Genomic DNA, 22550 nt, shown 5'->3' on the forward strand with positions numbered 1-22550 from the left:
GAAAAACCATAGCCTTGACTAGATGGACCTTAGTTGGCAAAGTAATGTCTCTGCTTTTGAATATGCTGTCTAGGTTGGTCATAACTTTCCTTCCAAGGAGTAAGCATCTTTTAATTTTATGGCTGCAATCACCATCTGCAGTGATTCTGGAGCCCCCAAAAATGAAGTCTGACACTGTTTCCACTGTACCCCCATCTATTTCCCATGAAGTGATGGGACCAGATGCCATGATCTTAGTTTTCTGAATGTTGAGCTTTAAGCCAACTTTTTCATTCTAGACTTTCACTTTCATCAAGAGGCTTTTTAGTTCCTCTTCACTTTCTGCCATAAGGTGGTGTCATCTGCATATCTGAGGTTATTGATGTTTCTCCCGGCAATCTTGATTCCAGCTTGTGCTTCTTCCAGCCCAGTGTTTCTCATGATGTACTCTGCATATAAGTTAAATAAGCAGGGTGACAATATACAGCCTTGACGTACTCCTTTTCCTATTTGCAACCAGTCTGTTGTTCCACGTCCAGTTCTAACTGTTGCTTCCTGACCTGCATATAGATTTCTCAAGAAGCAGGTCAGGTGGTCTGGTATTCCCATCTCTTTCAGAATTTTCCACAGTTTATTGTGATCTACACAGTCAAAGGCTTTGGCATAGTCAATAAAGCAGAAATACATGTTTCTCTGGAACTCTCTTGCCTTTTCCATGATCCAGCGGATGTTGGCAATTTGATCTCTGGTTCCTCTGCCTTTTCTAAAACCAGCTTGAACATCAGGAAGTTCACGGTTCACATATTGCTGAAGCCTGGCTTGGAGAATTTTGAGCATTACCTTACTAGCGTGTGAATTGAGTGCAATTGTGTGATAGTTTGAGCATTCTTTGGCATTGCCTTTCTTTGGAATTGGAATGAAAACTGACCTTTTAAGTCCCTAAAAAATTGGAGGTAGGGAATGCTTAATGATGAGAAAATATTTATGACAACTTTAAGGAAAATAAAGCTGTCTGCATCAAATTGCATTTAAAATTAGACACATCAAATGAAGATTAAAGTGGAATCGCTGAAAAAGAAAAAGGAGACATAAAAGAGGAAATTAATGAAACTGACCCTTGAGCAAGAAGACTGGCCACAGAAGGAAAGAGAGACGTCCAAGATCCCCTAAACCAGGAGTGACAGAGGGGCCATCACGGCTGACTCTGCCCAGGTTAAAGGATTATCAGGAGTACCAAGGAAAACTCTGCATCAACAAAGAGACAACTAAGATGAAAAGCATACATTTCTAGAAATGCAAGTGACCAAAATGGATTCAGGAAATAATCTAAATATTGTAAAGAAACTGAATCAGTCATTTTAAAACTTCCCACAAAGAAAAGTCCAAGCCTGGATGACTTCACTGGTGAAATCTACCTCACATTTATAGAAGAAATAACAACAGTCCTTCACAAATCCTTCCAGAAACTAGAGGAGGAGGGAGTAATTTCCATCTCATTCTATGAAGCCAAAAATTCTGGGATAACAAAACTAGACAAGGGTATCACAGGAAAATAAAACTACAGACCAGTATCTTTTATGAGAATAGATGCAAAAATTCTCAAAAAATACTAGTAAAACAAATCAACTGTAAACAACATATAAAAAATAAGTATACACCATGACCAGCTGGGAATTTTCCCAGGAATGTGAGAAAATGAATTAATGTAACACTATATCAATAGAATAAAAACCCTAAACTGCATGATTAATAGACACAGAAAAAAAAAAAAACCTGCACTAGACAAACTCTAACACACATTCATGATAAAAACTCTCACTGAATTAGTAACAGAAGGACATTTCCTCAACCTGATAAAATATCTTTGATAAACACTTAAAACTAGCAACATATTTTGTGGTAAAAAGACCGCTTTCTCCTTAAAATTGGAAACAAGATGAGAATGTTCACTCTTACCACTTCTATTCAGCCTTCTACTGGAGGCTCTGGCCAGTGCAATTAGGCAAGAAAAAGAAATAAAAGTCATTCAGATTCAAAAGAGAAGAGCAAAATTTTCCTATTAGCAAATGACATGATTGTGTATGTAGGCATACCTAGGAGGAATTGTCAGTTCAGTGCCAGACCACCACAGCAAAGCAAATATAGCAATAAAGTGAGTCACACAATTTTTCTGGTTTCCCAGTGCATATAAAAGTTGTGTTTATACTACCCTCTAGTCTATTAATTGTGCAATAGCATTATGTCTAAAAAAAAATCCTACCTTAATTAAAGAAAAACATTAAGTATTGCTAAATAACCACAATCTAAACCTTTAGTGAGTTATCTGTTTGCAATAGTAATATCAAAGATAATATAGTAATACCAAAAATTTGAAATTTTGGAAGAATTACCAAAATGTAGTAAGTGAGCAAATGCTGCTGGGAAAAATGGTGACAATAGGCTTGCTGGGTGCAGGGTTGCCATAGACCTTCAGTTTGCAAAAGATACATTATCTGTGAAGTGCAATGAAATGAGGTATGCCTGCATAGAAAGTCCTAAGGAATACACCTCCCTGCCCCCACAAACACTAGAAACAGTGAACAAATTCAGCAAGGTCACAATTTGAAGATCAATTTCCAAAAATCAGTTAAGAATCCAACAAAGAAATTTCATTTACCATGGCATAAAAAATATGCTTGCAGATAAAGTTAACAGAAGTTACATACCAAAAACTATGAAACTTCCCTGAGAGATGCTAAAGACAAATAAATACGAACACATTTCATGTTCATGGTTTGGAAGGCTTAATATTGGATAAATGTTGAATCTCTTCAAAATGAATTACAGATACAGTGTAATACTTATCAAAATCCCAGCAGGCAGACTTGCCTGGTGGTCCAGTGGTTAAGAATCTGACTGCTAATGCAGGGGACACAGGACTGATCCCTGGTCCAGGAAGTTGTCACATGCCACGGAGCAACAAATCTCGCGTACCACAAGTGCCAAGTTCGTGTGCTTACAGCCCGTGCTCCACAAGAGAAGCCACCACAATGAGAAACCCACGCACCACAGCAAACAGTAGCTCTTGCTCTCTGCAACTAGAGAAAGCCCGCATGCAGCAACGAAGACCCAGCTCAACCAAAAAATAAAATTGGGCTTCTGGTGGCTCAAATGACAAAGAATTCATCTGCATGGATGAGACCCGGGTTTAATCCCTAGGTCAGGAAGATCCCCTGGAGAAGGGAATGGCTACCCACTCCAGCATTCCTGCCTGGAGAATTCCATGGACAGAGAAGCCTGGCAGGCTACAATCCATAGGGCCACAAAAAATCAGACATGACTGAGCAAATTTCACTTCAAAAAGTAAATTAATTTTTAAAAATCCCATCAGGCATTTTTTGCAGAAATTGACAAGCTAATCCTAAAATTTTTATGGAAACACAAAGAACCCAAACTAGTCAAAGCAATTTTCAAAAAGAAGAAGAACAAAGTTGGAAAACTCAGGCTTCCAAATTTCAAAATTCGTTATAAAGTTACAATAATTAAGACAGTATAGTACTGGCATAAGGATATGTATATGTATATGGCAGGAAAGAATGGTGTTTCAGCAAATGTGCTAGAATAATTATATATCCATGTGCCAAAAGATGAATTCAGGCCCTTAACTGATACCTTACAAAAGTTAAGTGAAAATAGACCCTAGACATGTGTATAAGAACTTAGCATTTTTACAAAAAATGTAGGGAAAATCATCCTGACTTTGGGCTAAGCAAAGAGTTCTTAGATACAACACCAAAAACACAAGTGATAAAAGAAAAAACAAACCCTGATACATTGGACTTCATCCAAAAATTAAAAAATCTTTTGTACTTTAAAATATATCATTAGGAAAATGAAAAGACAAACCACAGACTATGAGAAAACTATTTGTCAATCAAGGTAAAGCACTTGTACCCAGAATATATAGCTCAATAAGAAGACAGATGACTCATTTAAAAAGAGGCCAAATATTTGAATAGACATTTCATCCAAAAAGATAAACAAATGGCTCATTAATCATTAGATAAATGCTAATTGAAACCATTTCACAATGAGCTACACCTCACACTGGATCTAATTTTAAGACCTTGCAATACTGAATGTCAACATGGCTGGTAGGAATGTATTGGGTCAGTCAAAAAGTTCTTTTGGATTTTAAGGAAAATGAAAAGACACATCTTTATATTTTCACCAATAACTTTATTGAACAACATAGTCACCATTTTGTTTCAGTCCCTTCTGCCATTTTTCAGGCAACTTCATAATTTCATCTTCTCAAAGTTTTTATCTTTTTGAGCAAAGAACTATTCCAAGTGACTTTTACAGTCTCCTAGGGAATTGAAACTTTTTCCATTAAGAGAATTTTGTAAAAATCAAAATACCTAGTATGCAATGTCTGATGAATACGGCAGATGAATCAGAACTTTCCAGCCAAGCTGTAACAGTTTTTGCCTGGTCATCCAAGAAGCATGAGGTCTTGCATTATCCTGGTGAAGGATTATGCATTTTCTGTTGATTAATTCCAGATGCTTTTCGTCACGTGCTGCCTTCACTTGGTCTAGTTGGGAGCAGTACTTGGTAGAGTTAATCATTTGGTTTTCTGGAAGGAGGTCATAATAGAGGACTCCCTTCCAATCCCACCGTATACCCAGTATCATCTTCTTTGGATGAAGACTGGCCTTTGGTGGGATTGGTGATGGTTCATTTCACTTGTCCCATGATCTCTTTTATTCTACATTATTGTATGGTATTCACTTTTCAGTTTGGTTCAGTTCAGTCACTCAGTCATGTCCTACTCTTTGCGACCCCATGAGCTGAAGCATGCCAAGCCTCCCTGTCCATCACCAACTCCTGGAGTTCACCCAAACCCATGTCCATCGAGTCGGTGATGCCATCCAACCATTTCATCCTCTGTCGTCCCCTTCTCCTCCTGCCTTCAATCTTTCCCAGCATCAGGATCTTTTTAAATGAGTCAGCTCTTCACATCAGGTGGCCAAAGTCTTGGAGTTTCAGCTTTGACCTCAGTCCTTCCAATGAACACCCAGGACTGATCTCCTTTAGATGGACTGGTTGAATCTCCTTGCAGTCCAAGGGATTCTCAAGAGTCTTCTCCAACACCACAGTTCAAAAGCATCAGTTCTTCAGTGCTCAGCTTTCTTTATAGTCCAACTCTCACATCCATATATGACCACTGGAAAAACCATAGCCTTGACTAGATGGACCTTAGTTGGCAAAGGAATGTCTCTGCTTTTTAATATGCTGCTTAGGTTGGTCATAACTTTCCTTCCAAGGAGTAAGAGTCTTTTAATTTCATGGCTGCAATCACCATCTGCAGTGATTTGGGAGCCCAGAAAAATAAAGTCAGCCACTGTTTCCCCTGTTTCCCCCTCTATTTGCCATGAAGTAATGGGACCAGATGCCTTGATCTTCGTTTTCTGAATGTTGAGTTTTAAGCAAACTTTTTCACTCTCCTCTTTCACTTTCATCAAGAAGCTCTTTAGTTCTTCTTTACTTTATGCCATAAGGGTGGTGTCATCTGCATATCTGAGGTTATTGATATTTCTCCCAGCAATCTTGATTCCAGCTTGTGCTTCATCCCCCCTCCAGCGTTTCTCATGATGTACTCTGCATATAGGTTAAATAAGCAGGGTGACAGTATACAGCCTTGACGTACTCCTTTTCCTATTTGGAACCAGTCTGTTGTTCCATGTCCAGTTCTAACTGTTACTTCCTGACCTGCATACACGATTCACTTTTCATCCTCCATCAAAATTTGTTTTAAAAATGGGATGTTTTCCTTACGCTTCAGTAGAGAATCACATGCGGAAATGAGGTCAAGAAGGTTTTTTTTGCTTAACTTGTGTGGAATCCAAACATCAAAGTGATTAACATAATCAAGCAGGTGCAAATGATTTTCAACACTCGATTTGGATATTTTGAGTATGTCTACTATCTCCGACGTGGTTTACCGCTGATGGTTCTCAATTAGTGTCTCGATTTGATTGGTTTCAACTTCAACTGATCTATCTGACCATGGAGCATCATCCATGAAAAATCTCCAGCACAAAATTTCATGAGCCACTTTTGACACATTTGGTCAGTCACAGCACCTTCTCCACACACGGCACAAATTTTTGCTTTGTATTTCTGTTGTGCTTTTACCTTTATTGAAATAACAAAGCATAATATGCCACAAATTTTGCTTTTATCCTTTCATCTTCAGTATTAAAATGGCTACACAAAAATTCACCAATTTTGCTAATTTTTAAAAAATGCATTCCGATATAACAGCTGTCACAGCACAGTCTAACAAAATTGCTTCAAATGAAGCTAGACAGCTATGTGCTACTAGAGTCATCTTACAGGAAAAAAAAAAAAATGAGCAAACATTTTTGTCCATCCCATATTTTCAAAGTTCAAAGAAATAGTTTTTCATTTTCCTAAAAAGCTAACATAATTTTACCATATAACCTAGTAATTCTCCTTTGGGAACCTACCCAACCAGGATGAAAAAAATATGACCATACAAAAAATTGTACATAAATTTTCACAGAATCTTTATTCATAATAGCCAAAAATGGAGGAAATTCAAATGATCATCAGCTGATTTGTACACTGGAATAATATTCAACACAAAAGGAACAAACTACCAAAACAACGTAGAGGAACCTCAAAATATTACGGTCAGGGCTTTCCTGGTGGCTCAGTGGTAAAGAATCCACCTGCCAATGCAGGAGACACGATTCAAACCCTGATCGGGAAGACCCCACATGCCTTGGGGCAACTAAGCCTGTGCACCTCAACTGCGGAGTCTGTGCTCTAGGTCCCAGAAGTCACAACTACTGGAGCCCGGGTGCCCTGGAGCCCGTGCTGCACAACAAGAGAAGCCACCGCGATGAGAAGCCCACGCCCCGAAACTAGAGCACGGCCCCCCGCTTGTCACAGCTGGAGAAAAGCCGGCACAGCAGTGAAGACTGAGCATCGCCAAATATACATATAAGTAAATAAATACAAAGAAGATTACGGTGAGGTGAGCTAGATACAGAAGGCTTCATACTGTATTGTTCCATTGATATGAAATGTCCAGAAAGGACAATGAGCCAATGAGCAGATCAGTGGTTGCCTGGGGCTGGAGTGGGAATGCCACACTTTCTCCAGGGACCCTAGGAGAGTGCTGGATGCTTTCAAAGTCAACTGTGGTGATTGGTGGTTGCATATCATTTACACACATTTATACAAATGTAAATTTACCGAGAGTCAGTTGAACTTTACACCTTTAAAATTCATTTTATTGAACTGTACACTTAAAACAGGCAACTTTTAATGTACATAAAGTAAACCTCAATAAAGCGATTAAAAATGTATTCCTAAAATATATGTGTAAAAAAGACTGGAAGAAAATGTGTCAAAATAGTAACTTCCTTTGTCTCTGGGTAATAGGATTATGGATGATTTTTTTTTTTTCCTTTTGTATTCTTTTCTAAATTTTCTAAACGTTCTCTATGGGTCTGCAGTTCTTGGATATTCCAAAAATGGTGTGTGTGCGTGCAGGATATGAGGCAAACCTTGTTTGTTGCTTGCTTTGGTGAGAGAAGCTGTTTTACAGCTGCCAGATGCTTCTCGAGCAGGAAAGGCAAAGCACATCCCCTCTCTTCTGGGCAAAGGCCCTGGAGTGACCTCCATACTTATGCACAAGGAAGAACCACAGGTGTTCATCGTCTAGACAAAGGCCGTTCCTGGAAACTCTCCTTGAAACACAGGGTTCAAGGTCATAGCAGGGTGAGAAGGTGGGCAAACTCATAAACAGTTAGAAACCTCCTGGAAGAAAGGAATTGGAAATCTTGATGTCTTCCCTTTTTTATTTTTTAAGAAAAATTTTGACCCTGAAACTGCATCAATAAGTGCACAAATTCTGAGCAAAACAACTTCATGAACTTTCCAGAAGTGAAGCTACCACCCAGAGCAAGATGCAGAATGTTCCAGAAGTCACCTCATGGCCCTTCCCAGTCACCAACGCTTCCAAGGGGAACTACCTTTCTTACACCAAAGACCCCCTTTACTGTTTTTGAACATTCGGCTCTGCATGGGTCTCCAGCTAGAACACATTGGCTGCTTCCCAAAGAGACTGAGGCTATGAAGAGGTGGGCGGGGCTGGGAGTCAGATCTCAGGTGAGCATTGGCTCAGGTGGCCTTGGTCTGGCTTGCTGCTGAGGGAGGCCGGGTGCTCCTGTTGACAGGAAGGTCGGGGCGGCCATGCCTGAGTGGATGCAGGCAAAGACCCCTCCATCCTTCCTGCAGAACCACCTCCAGGCCAACTGAAGGGAAACCTGTCAAGCCTTGACGACCCTTCAAGGCCACGATGAACCCACTGTTAGAGGGAAACTGCCTCACGTTCATACTTCACAAGTGGAGGCAGAGGGTCTGGCCCTTTCAGACTGAGTCTCTGTGACTCTCAGGAAATTGGTTAGAGGCACGCTCAATTGACTAATCTGAATGCTAAAGAGATGTGCCTGAGGAAGTGGGTCATGCCAGTAACTTATATAAATAAGTGAATCACCCGTCAAACCATCAAAACAGTCGTTTTTTTGATGTGGCTCAGCTGGCATTTCCTGAGGAAGAGGTGATGCTCCACACCCAGCCTGCCAAGTGGACAGCTGCTTTGATAAATATTATTCACGGGAGTTTCCACAATGTGGCACAGGCCAGAGCAGGGGGTTGCCTGGAGACCTCCCTCTAAGTGCTCCTCATCAATGTTGACTTGAAGTTTGCCTTCCAGAACTTTCCACTTGGTCTCAGATGGCTAACGTAAAACATGGTCCACAAAGAAGCAATAGATCAATCGAAGCCTTGTTCTCCACTGAACAAAAAAGGTCTTTTCCAAGAGCTGTGGTTGATTTTCTTCTCCCCCACCTCAACTCTTCTAGTCTACCAAAAGCGGAAGCCCATCCTTCCTACATAGCCTTTGGGAGCCCTGGAGGTGGAGCAGGGCCCCTCCACTCACTGTCCTTTCCTGTGACAACCGCGGGTGGGGGGCATCTGCCTTTCTCTACATCACAAGGGCAGCCTTAATACTGGAGGAGTCTTCTCTTCTGGTAGAAAGAGGGTAGATCTTAGGATGGATTTGCCTGGGATGAACCCCACCTCTGACATTTCATACTAACTGTAAGGTTTTGGGTCGTTTCTTAATCCTTCTTAGCCTCTGTTCTTTCATCTGTGAAATGAGGACAATGCCTACCTACTCATAGAGCTGTTGTGAGGACTAGCCAGGATTACAAATCTCAAGAGTGTCTTTTTGAAACACAGTAGGCACCCAATAACATTAGCTATTATTATCATCTTTTAAGCTATCATCCCTTAGGTGTAGGTGCAGAGCCCACCCGTCAGGACAGTCCAGAGATAGATTGTGGCACTTTGGCCCAACCTTCTTTGGAAATTTACATTGCTTGTGAATCTCCATTGTGAAACATCGAAACATCGATGTGGAAGAAAGGAAGACAAAGCCCAGACTCTGAATCAACCAGTAGGTGTAGCGTTTTGGAGACTCTGCAGGAGGGTGGGCCCAGTGACTCACCACAGTGATCCTTTTACTTTTCCTAGTGACCAATCTGATTTTTTCATTACATGGCAATGATTCACCATTTGCTGTCGTAGTTATGTAATTGGAGCTGTTTTGATCTGAGGTGTCTATCTCTGTATTTCAATGTCACCCCTGGGAAGTTCTGGGGAATAGTCTTTTTCACACACCCTAGTACATGCTATAACAAACCATTGTTGAAATGCCATCCTCGAGAAATCTCCTACCTCCTTATTCTCTGAGAAGGGAGCAACTGGAGGGTGAACGGTACCCTGGACTGGGAATCAGGAGACCCTGGACCAGATTCCCCTGGGTTCCTTATCTTCTCTGGCCTCAGTTTCTCCACCTTAAAATGAGATATTAGACCACATCAAACCTAAGCTATGACATTCAAGGAATTTACAAGATTAAACTTTTCTCAACATGTCTTTTTTTTTTTTGCTAGACAAGAGTTCCCAGAGTGTTTGCTATCAAATCCTCAGAGCATGGCACTACAAAGGTAGAAGTGGAAACTCAGTTAAAAGGCAGGGTGGGGAAAACAGTGGACTCATAATAGATATCTTAATAATAAGTTAATCAAGCCTTGGAGGAATGGGGTTCCCAGTATTTATCCATCTCTCTTATGTCATAAATAATAAGCAGTGGAGGATCTGGATATACTGGCACCTCAGCTGCTGTTGTGATCATGGTTCTCAGCAGACCTAGGCCAGGAAAGAAGGAAGAGCTTTGCAGATACCTTTATTGTACTTGTTTTGCTCATCCTCTGGCAGGAGTTCCATGTCTTAGGACTGGCCAAGCAATACCAGCCCCATGGACACATCACGGGGCTAACCACCAGTAAGAGACAGGGCAATCATGGGCACTCAAAATCTAAATTTCCGCTTTTCCTTTTTCCCTGCTCAACCTTAGCATTTGCTGGGCTTCTTAAATTTTTGGATTGGCATCTTTCAACAGTTCTGAAAAATCTTCAGACAAAGTCTCCTCAAACATTACCCTTGCCCCTTCTCTCTTACTTCTCCTTTCAGAATTTCAGTTAAATGTATTTGGACATCCTCACTCTATCCTTCTAGTCCCTGAACCTCTTTTTCATGATTTTCATCTTTTTGTCCCTCTGTGCTGTTTTTTGGATAATTTCTTCAGACCCACTCTCCAGTTCATTGATTCTCTCTTTGTCTGTATCTAATTTCTTAGTAAATCCATTCATTAGATTTTAAACTTCAGTTATCGTATTTTTCATCTATATTTTTAAATGTTCGTTCTTTAAAAAAATCTATCAGATCAGTTTTTTATAGTTTGTTTCCTGCAGATATTTTTAAGCTTACATTTTATTTAACATAATAAACAGTTGTTTTTTTCCCTATCATCCTACCATATGATGTAGTTGAGGGTCAGCTTAGCTGTATTGTTTTTTTTTTTTTTCCCCTGCTTTTTCTTGTTCTTGTTGCCTCGTTTCCTTCCTTATATTTCATTGATTGTGGCTTGCTATTACTGAAAAATTACTTAGCGGGAATTTTTTTTTTTTTTTTTTGAGGCCTGGGATGAATATGAATTCTTCCAGAAAGGATTTGCACTTGCTTCTGCCATGTACCTTGGATCATGTCCCCTTCAGCATCACTTTATTCTAAACTTGTTTCGTGAGGGTTTTTTTTGGTCCCTTCAGGTGATGCAGGCTACCAGTCTGCACAAGGGTTAGCACGTTGTTACAACTTCACAGAGATGAACTTTTCCCCTGACCTCCTCAGCATCCAGAAACCAGTCTTTATAGCCTCCAAAGTGGGCGAAGAAGGGAACATTTGCTTCTGATCACACTCCTCCTGGGTGATTTGCTTCTGATCACACTCCTTCTGGGTGTATAGCCCTTTAGTGTTTTAGCATAATGGGCTGCGGATCTACTAGATTTCCTACCTTCCATGGGCTCTGAGATTTTGAATTCTGCTGGGTTAATTTTCCTCTTCCAAGCACAGTAATAAGTCTACTATCTATGCGCTAAGTCTCAGAAAGTTATGAAATGAAATGAAATTTCAAATTAAAAAATTTTTTTCAAAAATTTCAAATTTCCTTGAAACAGGACATTCTTTCTGCCACATCAGCAATTGTACTTACTCAGATTAAATCCCCTGGAAATTTAAAAGTTACAAAACCAGCTTTAGGGAATTTTAGAGATTTTAGACCTAGAAGATAAATCAGGAAAGCTTTCAACTACAAGTGGTAGAATCATGACAAGCAGTGGCTTTTTTTTTTTTCCTTAGAAAATATGAAGTCTAGAGGTAAACAGTTGGTGGTATTGGGGCATCTGCTCAAGAATGCCATCGGGGTTGGGGGATGGTCCTGGCTTTTTCTGTATTTCTCTTCATTTGTGGTGACTTTTCATTGTGCTGATCATCTCTTTTTTGTTGTTGTTATAAAATGGCCACCATAACTCTTAAGATCATGTCTGTGTTCAAGGCAGGAAAAAAGGAACAAGATGGCACTAGTCACATCGGTCTGTTAAATCAGGGAGGCCAGAGCACCAACCACCCCCTCCTCCCCAGGCTCCCTCATGATTTCTTAGACCAGTCTTGGTTCACCCCTAGGACTGAGCACATTTTACTCTGACTACAGTCAGGATCACATTGGGGAGGAAAAAGAGGAGACAGGCTGGGGGGAGGCAGCCAGTGCTTGTCATGCTGGGATCTCACTGTCCCATTGCCTACCTCCCAGCAAAGCATCATGAACTCAACTGACTGAACCTAAGAGCCTTCCTTGCTGGGGGAGCCTCCAACAGTGGGCTTCTAAGCTGGAGGATGGTTTTCTTAATTATAGTTTTTGTTTTTGTTTTTAATCCACAAAATGCCTTGGAGAGATGACTGCCCTTGAGAAAGTTTCTGCTTGGATGCAGATGACGGCAGGGAAGTCCAGATGTTGTCACGGTAGAGACAGCATGCAGTTTCCAGGCCAGGCCTCTGGGTGATGAAACTCATTAGGGTTTGTTCTTTCCATGCCAGAAAGAGGTGTAGATGGTGATACTGGAATCAGAGGAGCTTCCTCCCTATTCATGATCCCTTTGGCAAGTCACACCCTAGTATTTTCTCTTTTAGCTGAAGCATCAGATAGGGCCAGGCTCCAAGAGGACACACCTGCCGCACTTTGAAGATGAAGTCTGATAGGTATCGGTGGCATAGTCAATAAACCCACTGGGTAGATACTGTACCTGCCTTTGTTGGATTTATATACAGGCCTGTCCTTGGAGACCTCAATCTGGGAGCCCACTGGTGATTGTACAGAAATCCTCTTCATATTCCAACACAGGCAAAGAATCTCTGGTCTTCAGTCCTGGGGGCCTGATGAGGGGAGGTCAGGGCTTTCTGAAGTTGGTGAGTTGGGGTGGGGGGTGGCAGAGTATATGGATGCGCAGACCATCCTTGTTGTGGTGTTCTAGGGAGGAAGGGGCCAACTGGCCCCTGCTGTGTACCGCATACATCCCAGACCTTGGGCTACCTACCAGGCACACACTGGTTTATATACTTCTCCACAGCCTTCCCTGGTGGCTCAATGGTTAAAAAAAAAAAAAAAAAAAATCTGCCTGCAATGCAGGAGATCCAGGTTCAATCCCTCGGTTGGGAAGATCCTCTAGAGAAAGGCATGGCAACCCGCTCCAGTACTCTTGCCTGGAGAATCCCATGGACAGAGGAGTCTGGCAGGCTACAGTCCATGGCAGGCTACAGTCACAGAGTCCTGGAGGGCTACAGTCGCAGAGTCAGACATGACTGACTGGCTAATACAGCACAGCCTCCAGATGGTCTCCGTTCAACACTGGTTCCTGACAGAAGCCCCTGACAGGTGGGTGTGCCTCTCCTCGGCACCCAGAACATCCACCTTCATAATGCTTGTCACCCTTCAAATGACCATGTACCGCTCAGCTCTCCCACTGGACAGGAACCTGCTCAAGGGTGGGAACCGCATCTGTTTGGTTAGTTATGGTTAAATTTTGTTGTATTTCTTTCCATTCTGGTCCAGCACCAGCTCAGCTGGTCCAGAATCTGCCTTTGCTGAATGAATGAAGGAGTGAAACATCAAAGTCCACAAAAGGAAGGACAGCTACCGACTCGCTGAAGATGCTTACGGTACAAGTTAAGCTAAATAATCACACCAAAGAATGAAGCAGCATGACATCACACCTACAGCATGACACAATTGGTGGGGAAATGCCCATAGGTAAATACTGGGACCAAAATGGAAAGAAATACAACAAAATTTAACCGTAACTAATTCCAAATTGTGTGACTACAAGTAATTTTAATATTTTCTGTAATTTTCAAATGTATGTTTTTGCTCTCAAAAGTAAAAATAAAAGAAGTTCCTCAGCGGACTGGATATGAGGAGACTTGAGTTAAGCTTGGGGCATGTTTGATACAAGGTCAGAGCTGCATCAGGTCAGTGAGGATGGATAGAGGAGGAGGTTGGGAAGTTGACAGCTTCAGCAAAGGCCATGAAGCCTTGGAAGGTTCCTCTGAGATCCCAGGGCATGGTCAGTCCCAGAGCCCAGAGCATCCATTGTGGGCACATCCCAGGATATCTGGGGATGTATATGCCTGTTGTCCATTCAGTGCAGGTGTACGTCATATAAGGCCACTTTCTATTAGCTTGTGTAACTGTGGCATTTCACCCGTGTATTAGTCTGCATGGTCTATTACGACAAAATACAGTAGACAGGGTGTCTTGAGCAACAGACACTGTTTTCCCACAGTTCTGGAGGCTGGAAGTCTAAGATCCAGGTGCTGGTAGATTCAGTTCCTGGTGAGGGCCCACTTCCTGGTTTGTAGACGGCCACCTTCTTGCTGGCTTCACTGATGGAGATAGCATGATAGTCTGTCTTTTAATAAGGGCCCCAATCCTATCATGGGGGCTTTACCTTCACGATCTCATCTAAACATAATTACTCCCAAAGGCCCCAGCTCCAATACTGTCCCTTTGTGGAGGAGCGCTTAGAGCTTCAACATAAGAATCTGGGTGAGATGACAGGACCTCAAGTCTGTTCAGTTTAGTTCAGTTCGTTTGCTCAGTCGTGTCCAACTCTGCGACCCCATGAACCGCAGCACGCCAGGCCTCCCTGTCCATCACCAACTCCTGGAGTTTACCCAAACTCATGTCCATTGAGTCAGTGATGCCATCCAACCATCTCATCCTCGGTCATCCCCTTCTCCTCCTGCCTTCAATCTTTCCCTACATCAGAGTCTTTTCAAATGAGTCAGCTCTGCATCAGGTAGCCAAAATACTGGAGTTTCAGCTTCAACATCAGTCCTGCCAATGAACACCCAGGACTGACTTCCTTTATGATGGACTGGTTGGATCTCCTTGCAGTTCAAGGGACTCTCAAGAGTCTTCTCCAACACTGCAGTTCAAAAGCATCAATTCTTCTATAACAAACTGCATTCAGACCTTCCTTCTGTCACACATTATACTATTGCCCCACCCCATTCCCCACGCCATGGGATGCCCCAAAGCACATTGCTTATACACTCCTTAATCTCTTCCTTCCTGCTCTCCCAGGGCACTTTCTTTGAATTCAGTCATCTGTTTATCTTATCAGTTGATTCACTCGTTGATTCAGTGAAATACAAACAATACAGTGCAGAGCACAGTGGTCCTGGATTCTTGAGTCTCCAGCGCAGGGCCATGCCTAGGTCACAGTTTACCCCTGTTGCAGAAACCAGTACTCGAGAAACCAAGCATCACACTTGGAGAGATGGAGAACTCAGGTTTATTACAATGGTGGGCCCAGAGGAGTTAACACTCCAAGCTCTGAGCCCTGAACTAAGGAATTACAGAGTTTTTATAGACAGATGGTAGTGGGCAATACTAATTGTTAATAGTCTAGTTTAAGGGGTTTCGCGCATGCAGGAACAGCAGTCAAGATGGGAAAGGGGATGCCTGTCCTGGACAGGTATGATTAAGCAGGTTTGCAGGGGCTGGGCGATTGCAAAGAGCAGGACAAGGGTGAGTGAGATAAATTCCAGTTCCTAGTATCACAAGTCCCCACTTTCTGAGACTACGTGACCTACATGGTCTAGACTTTGCAAGGGGCAAGCAGAGTTACAGCGGCAGAAGGAGAAGGAGGTTATGTAAAATTTCAACTTTTTACCCCCCACTGCCTACCCTAGGGCAAGGTGCCCAGTAGGGATGCCCCAGTGGATGGAGGAGCCAGACAGGGCACTCCTAGCAAGAGAAAACAGCCTGCGCAGCAGTGGCAGGGAGAGCGGCGGCAAGGCTGGCCTAAAGGGCCAGAGCCGGATAATAAGGGCCTGAAAGCCAAGCCCTGGGCTTGGTGCCTGCAGAGTTGTGGACCATTCTTTCGAGCAGAAAAGTCAATCCATCTGAAGGACTTTGGAAAGACCCCGCCCAGGGGAGGAAGGACTGGGAAGAAGGAGACCCACAGGTGGCCCAAGGATCCCTGGGTTATCACAGCCTTTGGGGTGGTTTTGGCAAATCAATCTCCTTGTGAATTTAGAACCAGACATCACACAATGCTTGGCCCTGAATGGCACGCAGTGGACCTGGGGAGACTAAGATGGGCCGGCCCCCATTGTACAGAGCCTGACCACTCCGGGCTCCCTGGCACTCTGCTTCCTGCTGAAAGAACACACCTGGCGTTACCTGGGAAGGCAGGAGGGTTGGTGAGAGAGGTGCTCCTGGTCCAAGGCAGAGTAGCTATCAGCCAAGCGGAGGGAGGAGATGCAGGGCATGTCGCCAGGGGGCTGCCTGAACAAAGGCGCAGGTGCGCAAACAATGTGCGGAGCAGGCAGCCAGGACCAAGTGTTCTTGCTGGAGGGAGGCCAGCTGAGGCTGGGGACAGGGACCAGCCCCTGTCAGGCAGCCGCACTCACCCTGGAGGGAGCAGGGGGCACGTCTGGGTGGTGCTGGGTACTGGCCATGAGGAGGGGCATTCCAGCAGGGTCCCGACTGATGCATGGGCAATGGGCACGGACCCGTGGGCAGTGGCATGGAGGGAGCCCTGAGGCAGGGAGCACAGTAGGGGCTGTTGTAATTACTTACGTAGGAGGAGCCAAAGGGAAGAAGGGAATGGGAAGCGATCCCTCGAATTTAGGAGGCAAATTTGGGAGGGGCAGGTGATGGGCTGGGTGGTGCATGGGAGAGTTTGCGGGCAAGAAGACCCCCAGGGCCCTGGCTCAGAAGGTGTTAGTGGGAGGGCCTGGGGCAGGAGGAGATGTCAGGAGGCAGTCCTGGAAGAGACAGTTTTGTGGTGTGGGTGGGACGTCCACGTGGAGATGTCCAGCTGCCCAGGGGATGGACACCACTGTGGGGGACCAAGTAGCATCTGAACGTGGAGGTTCAGGAATCAAGTCCTCCTCTCAGGAGAGTGTGTGGTCCAGGACTTCCCTAGTGGTCCAGTGGTTAAGAATGTGCCTTGCAATGCAGGGAACACAGGTTCAGATCCCTGGCTGGTGAACTAAGCTCCCACATGCCTAGGGGTAACTAAGCCCCAGAAAGAAAGCTGAGCGCAGAAGAATAGGTGCTTTGAACTGTGGTATTGGAGAAGACTCGTGGGAGTCCCTTGGACTTCAAGGAGATCCAACCAGTCAATCCTAAAGGAAATCAGTCCTGAATCTTCATTGCAAAGACTGATGCTGAAGCTGAAGCTCCAATATCTGATGCAAAGAACTAACTTATTGGAAAAGACCCTGATGCTGGCAAAGATTGAAGGCAGGAGAAGGGGACAACAGAAGATGAGATGGTTGGATGGCATTACCAGCTCGATAGACATGAGTTTGAGCATGCTTTGGGAGCTGGTTTGGACAGGGAAGCCTGGTACCCTGCAGTCCACAGAGTTTCAAAGAGTCAGACACGACTGAGCGACTAAACTGAACTGAATTAAGCCCAAGTGCCGCAACTACTGAGCCCACCCACTCTGAAACCCCGTGCCTCACAAGTAGACAGTCCATGTGCCACAGCAAAAGATCCTGCATGACACAGCCAAATATATAAATAGATAATTATTTTTTAAAAAGAAGAAGACAAAGAGAGCGTGGTCCACACAGTCACATGTGATGCAGAGATCTGGGGTAAAAGAAAAAAAGACCGCCATCCTGTGCCCTTGGGTTTGGATCTCAGATCTGCTTACCTGCTCTGCGATCCTGGCAAGTTGGTCAACCTCTCTGTTCCTGTTTCCCATTCTCAAAAAGCATAAGACCTCTGGAAGCATTGCTGTGAGGGTGCTGGCCTGGTGCAGGCCCTCTCTGAGCAACCCTCACCCAGGGTTAGCCATTATTGTTGCTGGCCTGGAACGAGGCCTGCAGCTGAGTCAGGGCCTTACTTGTCCCCTCTCAGCTCCCTGCCCACCCTTTCACATTCGGCTCTGATGATGCTGGAGTGGGAACCCTGCCAGCCACTGTGCCTACACCCCTTGCTCCCCGTACTGCCTCTGCCCCTGGGAGGCTGGAACATAGGAGAAGCGCAGAAGGGACCTCCCATCTGTTTTCCACATGAGTCAGCGTCACTTCAGGAGCAGCAGGGACCACACAGCCTGGCCTATAACTTGCAGGCCCCCTGACTGCCCACATGCCTCTCACCTGCCTCCTTTTGTCCTTCACACACACGGGCAGCCTTCAGGCCTTGGCATCATGCTCCTTCCACCATGACAGTCCCCAGAAACCGCCTTGGCGCACTCCCCCACCTCCCACCTCTGCTCTGCTGGGACCCCTGTTTCTCATTGCCGCCCCCCTCTCCCCAGCAGCCCTCCCAGGAAGAAGGGCTGGGAAAGAGCAGAGAGAGAGTGAGCCGGGCAGTCAGGCAAGAAAAGGGAAATCTATTAGAGGGAAAAGAGAGGGTGACTGGCTCTTAAGGAGCATCAATGTCCTCCCTTTCTGGCAGAGTCCTCCTTATACCAATGAAGAATTCTCTGCAGGGATGGTCACGTAGCCAGAGGTCTGGAATCTGGATGTCGCACAGCTTTGAGAAGATAGGCACCAGTGAGATAACAGGATGCCATTTGGGCACTTTGGTCAGTCTCACAGATCACTGTGATTTTATCCTTCATTTGCAAGGTCGACGTAATGAGCCATCTTATCACTGAGACCCCACATGGGCCCTATCTCCTCCCACCTGCTCTGGCCCCTCTGTCTTCCACGACTGGCTGTTCCTTGGTACTTTGCTGCAGGTCTGCCCCAGCTGGAGAGGAACTCCCCCCGGGGAGGGATCTTCCTCGTGGTGTGCACAGATGTATCCGCAGCACGGAGACGCTATGGCTCGGGGCGGGGTGAGTGCTCAGGTAACTTTATTGAGTGAAGAACCAGTGAATGAATGGAGTGAGGGTGTGGGGCTCCCTACTCGAGCAGTCAGGAGTCGGTGTCCTGGAAGGACTGACGGTCCAGGAGAGAAGAAGGGTGGGCACACGGAAGGCCGGCATCTCCCTGGGATGAAGCGCTACATCCAGGGAGGCTGGGTAAGCCAGGAAGGGGCTTCCAGGCCCCAGCGTGGGCAGGGGAGGATGGAGGGAGTTAGCATGGAGGAGGGGAGGCAAACACACAGGGAAAGGTGGGGGAAGTGAAGTTGGGGGCTCCGGAATGACCAGAGCGGAGGCCAGGAGGCTCAGGCAGCCCCGCAGCCTGGGTGGAGAACTAAGGCCTCAGGGTGAGTGGCTGCTGATGCTGGGGTCATTGCTAAGGTCAAAGGCACTGTGCTGGAAGGCACAGACCCCTTCATGTACGTTGTAAGGCCCCTCTTGCAGGGGCCCGTCTTGCCAGGTGCTGGTGGCTTCTCGTGCCAAGTCCAGCCTGCTGGGAGGGTGCTGCAACTCGTGGGCTGTGCATAGCAACTCCTGGGTCTGGGGAGTGGTGGCAGAGGGTGTGACCCCTGCAGGGGTGACCGGGGTGGGGGGGCACACTGACACGGGGTCAAGTCCCCACCCCAGCAGACTGACCTGTGGTCCCAGTGAGTCCGCTTCACCTCTGGATCAGTTTGTTCTATCTGCTGCTGCTGCTGCTGCTAAGTCACTTCAGTCGTGTCCAACTCTGTGCGACCCCATAGACGGCAGCCCACTAGGCTCCGCCGTCCCTGGGATTCTCCAGGCAAGAACACTGGAGTGGGTTGCCATTTCCTTTGCTCTATCTAGCTGCTGTAAAAACTGACCCCGGATTCGAAGTGAAAGTGAAAATCGCTCAGTCATGTCCTACTCTTTGCAACCCCATGGACTTACAATCCATGGAATTTTCCAGGCCAGAATACTGGAGTAGGTAGCCTTTCCCTTCTCCAGCGGATCTTCCCAACCCAGGGATCGAACCGGGATCTCCTGCATTGCAGGCGGATTCTTTACCAACTGAAATACCCAGGTTATTCTCACAGGTCTGGAGGCCAGAGGTCCCAGGCGAGCTTGGGGCTGAGATCAAAGTGTCGGCAGGGCTGGTTCCTGCCCTTCTTACCAGTCTCTCTGAATCCAGCAACGCTGCCCATCGCTACTCACAATAGGTCTTTTGTGGGGCCGGCCAGCCTGTGCCAGCCTGTATTTTATACAAGTGAATATTATCATCTACATTTTTTTCTGCAAGTGGAAAGTGGGTCTAAGAGAAACTGAATGATTTGCCCAGAATAAATGGAGCGGCGGGATTCAAACTCAGGGCATTCTAAGGGGAGCACCCAGCCTTGCCAGAGCTCTGCAGGAGCCCCTTGACTGTCTGGGAACCTTACACCTGAGAGCAGGCTGCCTCTCCTGATGGCCTAATGCCCCCTGGCAGAACTGACTCTCGTTTATGTCTCTGTGGGCCCAGAAAACCGGCCTGTCCTAGCTTCCCTCTTGAGAGAGAAAAGCCTTGGGGTCCATAATAGAGACTCACATTTATGCAGCTCTTTCCTTAAGTGCTTCCCATGTTGAATCTCATTCAAGGGGACTTCCCTGGGGGTCTAATGGTGGGGACTCCATGCTCCCAATGTAGGGGACTCCATGCTCCCAATGTAGGGGACTCCATGCTCCCAATGTAGGGGGCTTGGGTTTCGATCCCTGATCAGGGAACTATTAATAAATCCCACATGCCACAACGGGAGATCCCACATTCCACAACTGAGATCTGGTGCAGCCAAATAAAGAAATAAATAAAATAGAAATCATCTCACTTGAGCCTCATGACAACTATTGTCCACTCTGAAGATGGGGACACTGAGGCATCCAAAAGGCCAAGCACTAGGTACTCGAGATCACAGCAGGGTGAGCGCTGAACCCAGGCTTACTTACTCCTCCTTCCAGTACACGGGGTTGTTTCCTTCCCCTCCCACAGAGGGGCTGTTCCACAGCGAGATGAGCTGCTAGCTCCCTGCTGGAGCCTGACCCTAGCCAGGCCACGGCCACACTGCTCTCCGACAAGCCCAGGGGGTTGTCTCACCAAGACTCAGACCCATGTGGAGACAAGCATGCAGAGAGACCGGCCCTTGGGCAGAACTGCTAGCACCATCCGAAGTGCAGGGGCCGGCTCGGAGGTCGGGCTTGCTTCTTCGGCGGCAGCACCTCCGGCGCCTGGGTTCCCAACCTGGCCGTCAAAGTCAAATTTCATCTCCAAGTAAAAATGTGTCTGCGTTATAAACCTTTGAAGATATGGGTTCTTAATGAAAATGCCGAGAGAAGCCAATTAGAGTGGCATGAACAGTAATCACTATAATAAGGGTAATTGAGTTGGATTTATTATAGCTGATGATGGGCTTTTTTTTTTTTTTTTTGTCTTAAGTAGAGAAAGAAAATAATTTACCAATATTAAAACATGATTCAAGTTTTCCTTCAACCCCCTGAAATTTGGTTCAGTTTCTGGAACCTTGTCTCAAATGTGAGGCTGGCAGAAAACAAGAAAATAAAGTCACCACGAGTGAACTCGACTTTCTTAGGTAGGGTTCTTTTCAGAAGCAAAATCAAATGAAGCCAGGAGAACTTAGCAGTAAGGGAGAGTGAGAAGAGAAATTGAGAAGTCAGGCTCTGTCATTTTCTGTGTCATTTAGACAAGTTTCTCAGCTTCTCTGAACCTTAGTTTCTTCATCTCTAGAATACTTATATAATATTAACTCTGGAGGTTTGTTGGGAAAATTAAATTAAGCTAAATTACATTCAACTTAATTGAAGAAGTTATATAATAAGCCTGGCGGCATCAATAAATGTTAACAACATTCCCTAACACCAGGGAACTATCTATGCAGAGGGCTCAGGGCTCCAAAAGTCTTGCCACTACTTTTTTTTTTTAAAAAAAGCAAGATAGAAATGTCTCTCTCATGTAAAATTCTACAGGTAAGTAGTCCCAGTCTGGCAGGGTGATTTCACAACCTTCAGGGACCCGGGCCCCTTCTCTCTTGCTGTTTTGCCACCCTCAGTAAGACGTTTTCACCTCAAGGCCCAATATGGCTGCCAAGCTCCAGCCATTATGTCCTGTTTCTAGTTAGTGAGAAGGAGTAAGGAGCACAGAGGGGCTCTCTGACTCTCATTGAAGGACACTTCCAGGAAGCCACACACAACACTTTAGCTTACAAACCTTTGGACAGAATTTGTCACATGCCTCACTTGGCAACAAGGGATTCTGAGGAACATAATCTTGATTGCAGCAACTGTGTGTCCAGATAAAACTAGGATCCTTATTCCTAAAAATAGTGAAGGACAGGGAAGCCTGATGTGCTGCAGCCCATGGGGTCAGAAAGAGCAACCGAACAACAACGTTAAGGAAGAAAGGGGACAAATACTGGGGGAAATAGGTCATCTCTGAGCTGTTGCCCCATATGACAGGCTGGCTGGGTGGGTTGATGGGATAACACACTTGTATCCCTAAATCAGTGTCTTCAGCCCACCTCATTACACAAGAGCCTCCACATCTCTCGTGTCAGACTTCCTTGGCCCTAGTCAGAGCCTGAGACCAGCCAGCTTTCAGAGGTGGAAGTTGTGGAATGCAGGGACCAAGTGGCATTTTTATGCAGGCATTTATTAGGCAATGGGAATTTACCATGTGCCAGGCACCACAGG

Source organism: Ovis aries, chromosome 3, assembly GCF_016772045.2.
Source record: "Ovis aries strain OAR_USU_Benz2616 breed Rambouillet chromosome 3, ARS-UI_Ramb_v3.0, whole genome shotgun sequence".
In the NCBI taxonomy this organism is placed as follows: Eukaryota; Metazoa; Chordata; class Mammalia; order Artiodactyla; family Bovidae; genus Ovis; species Ovis aries.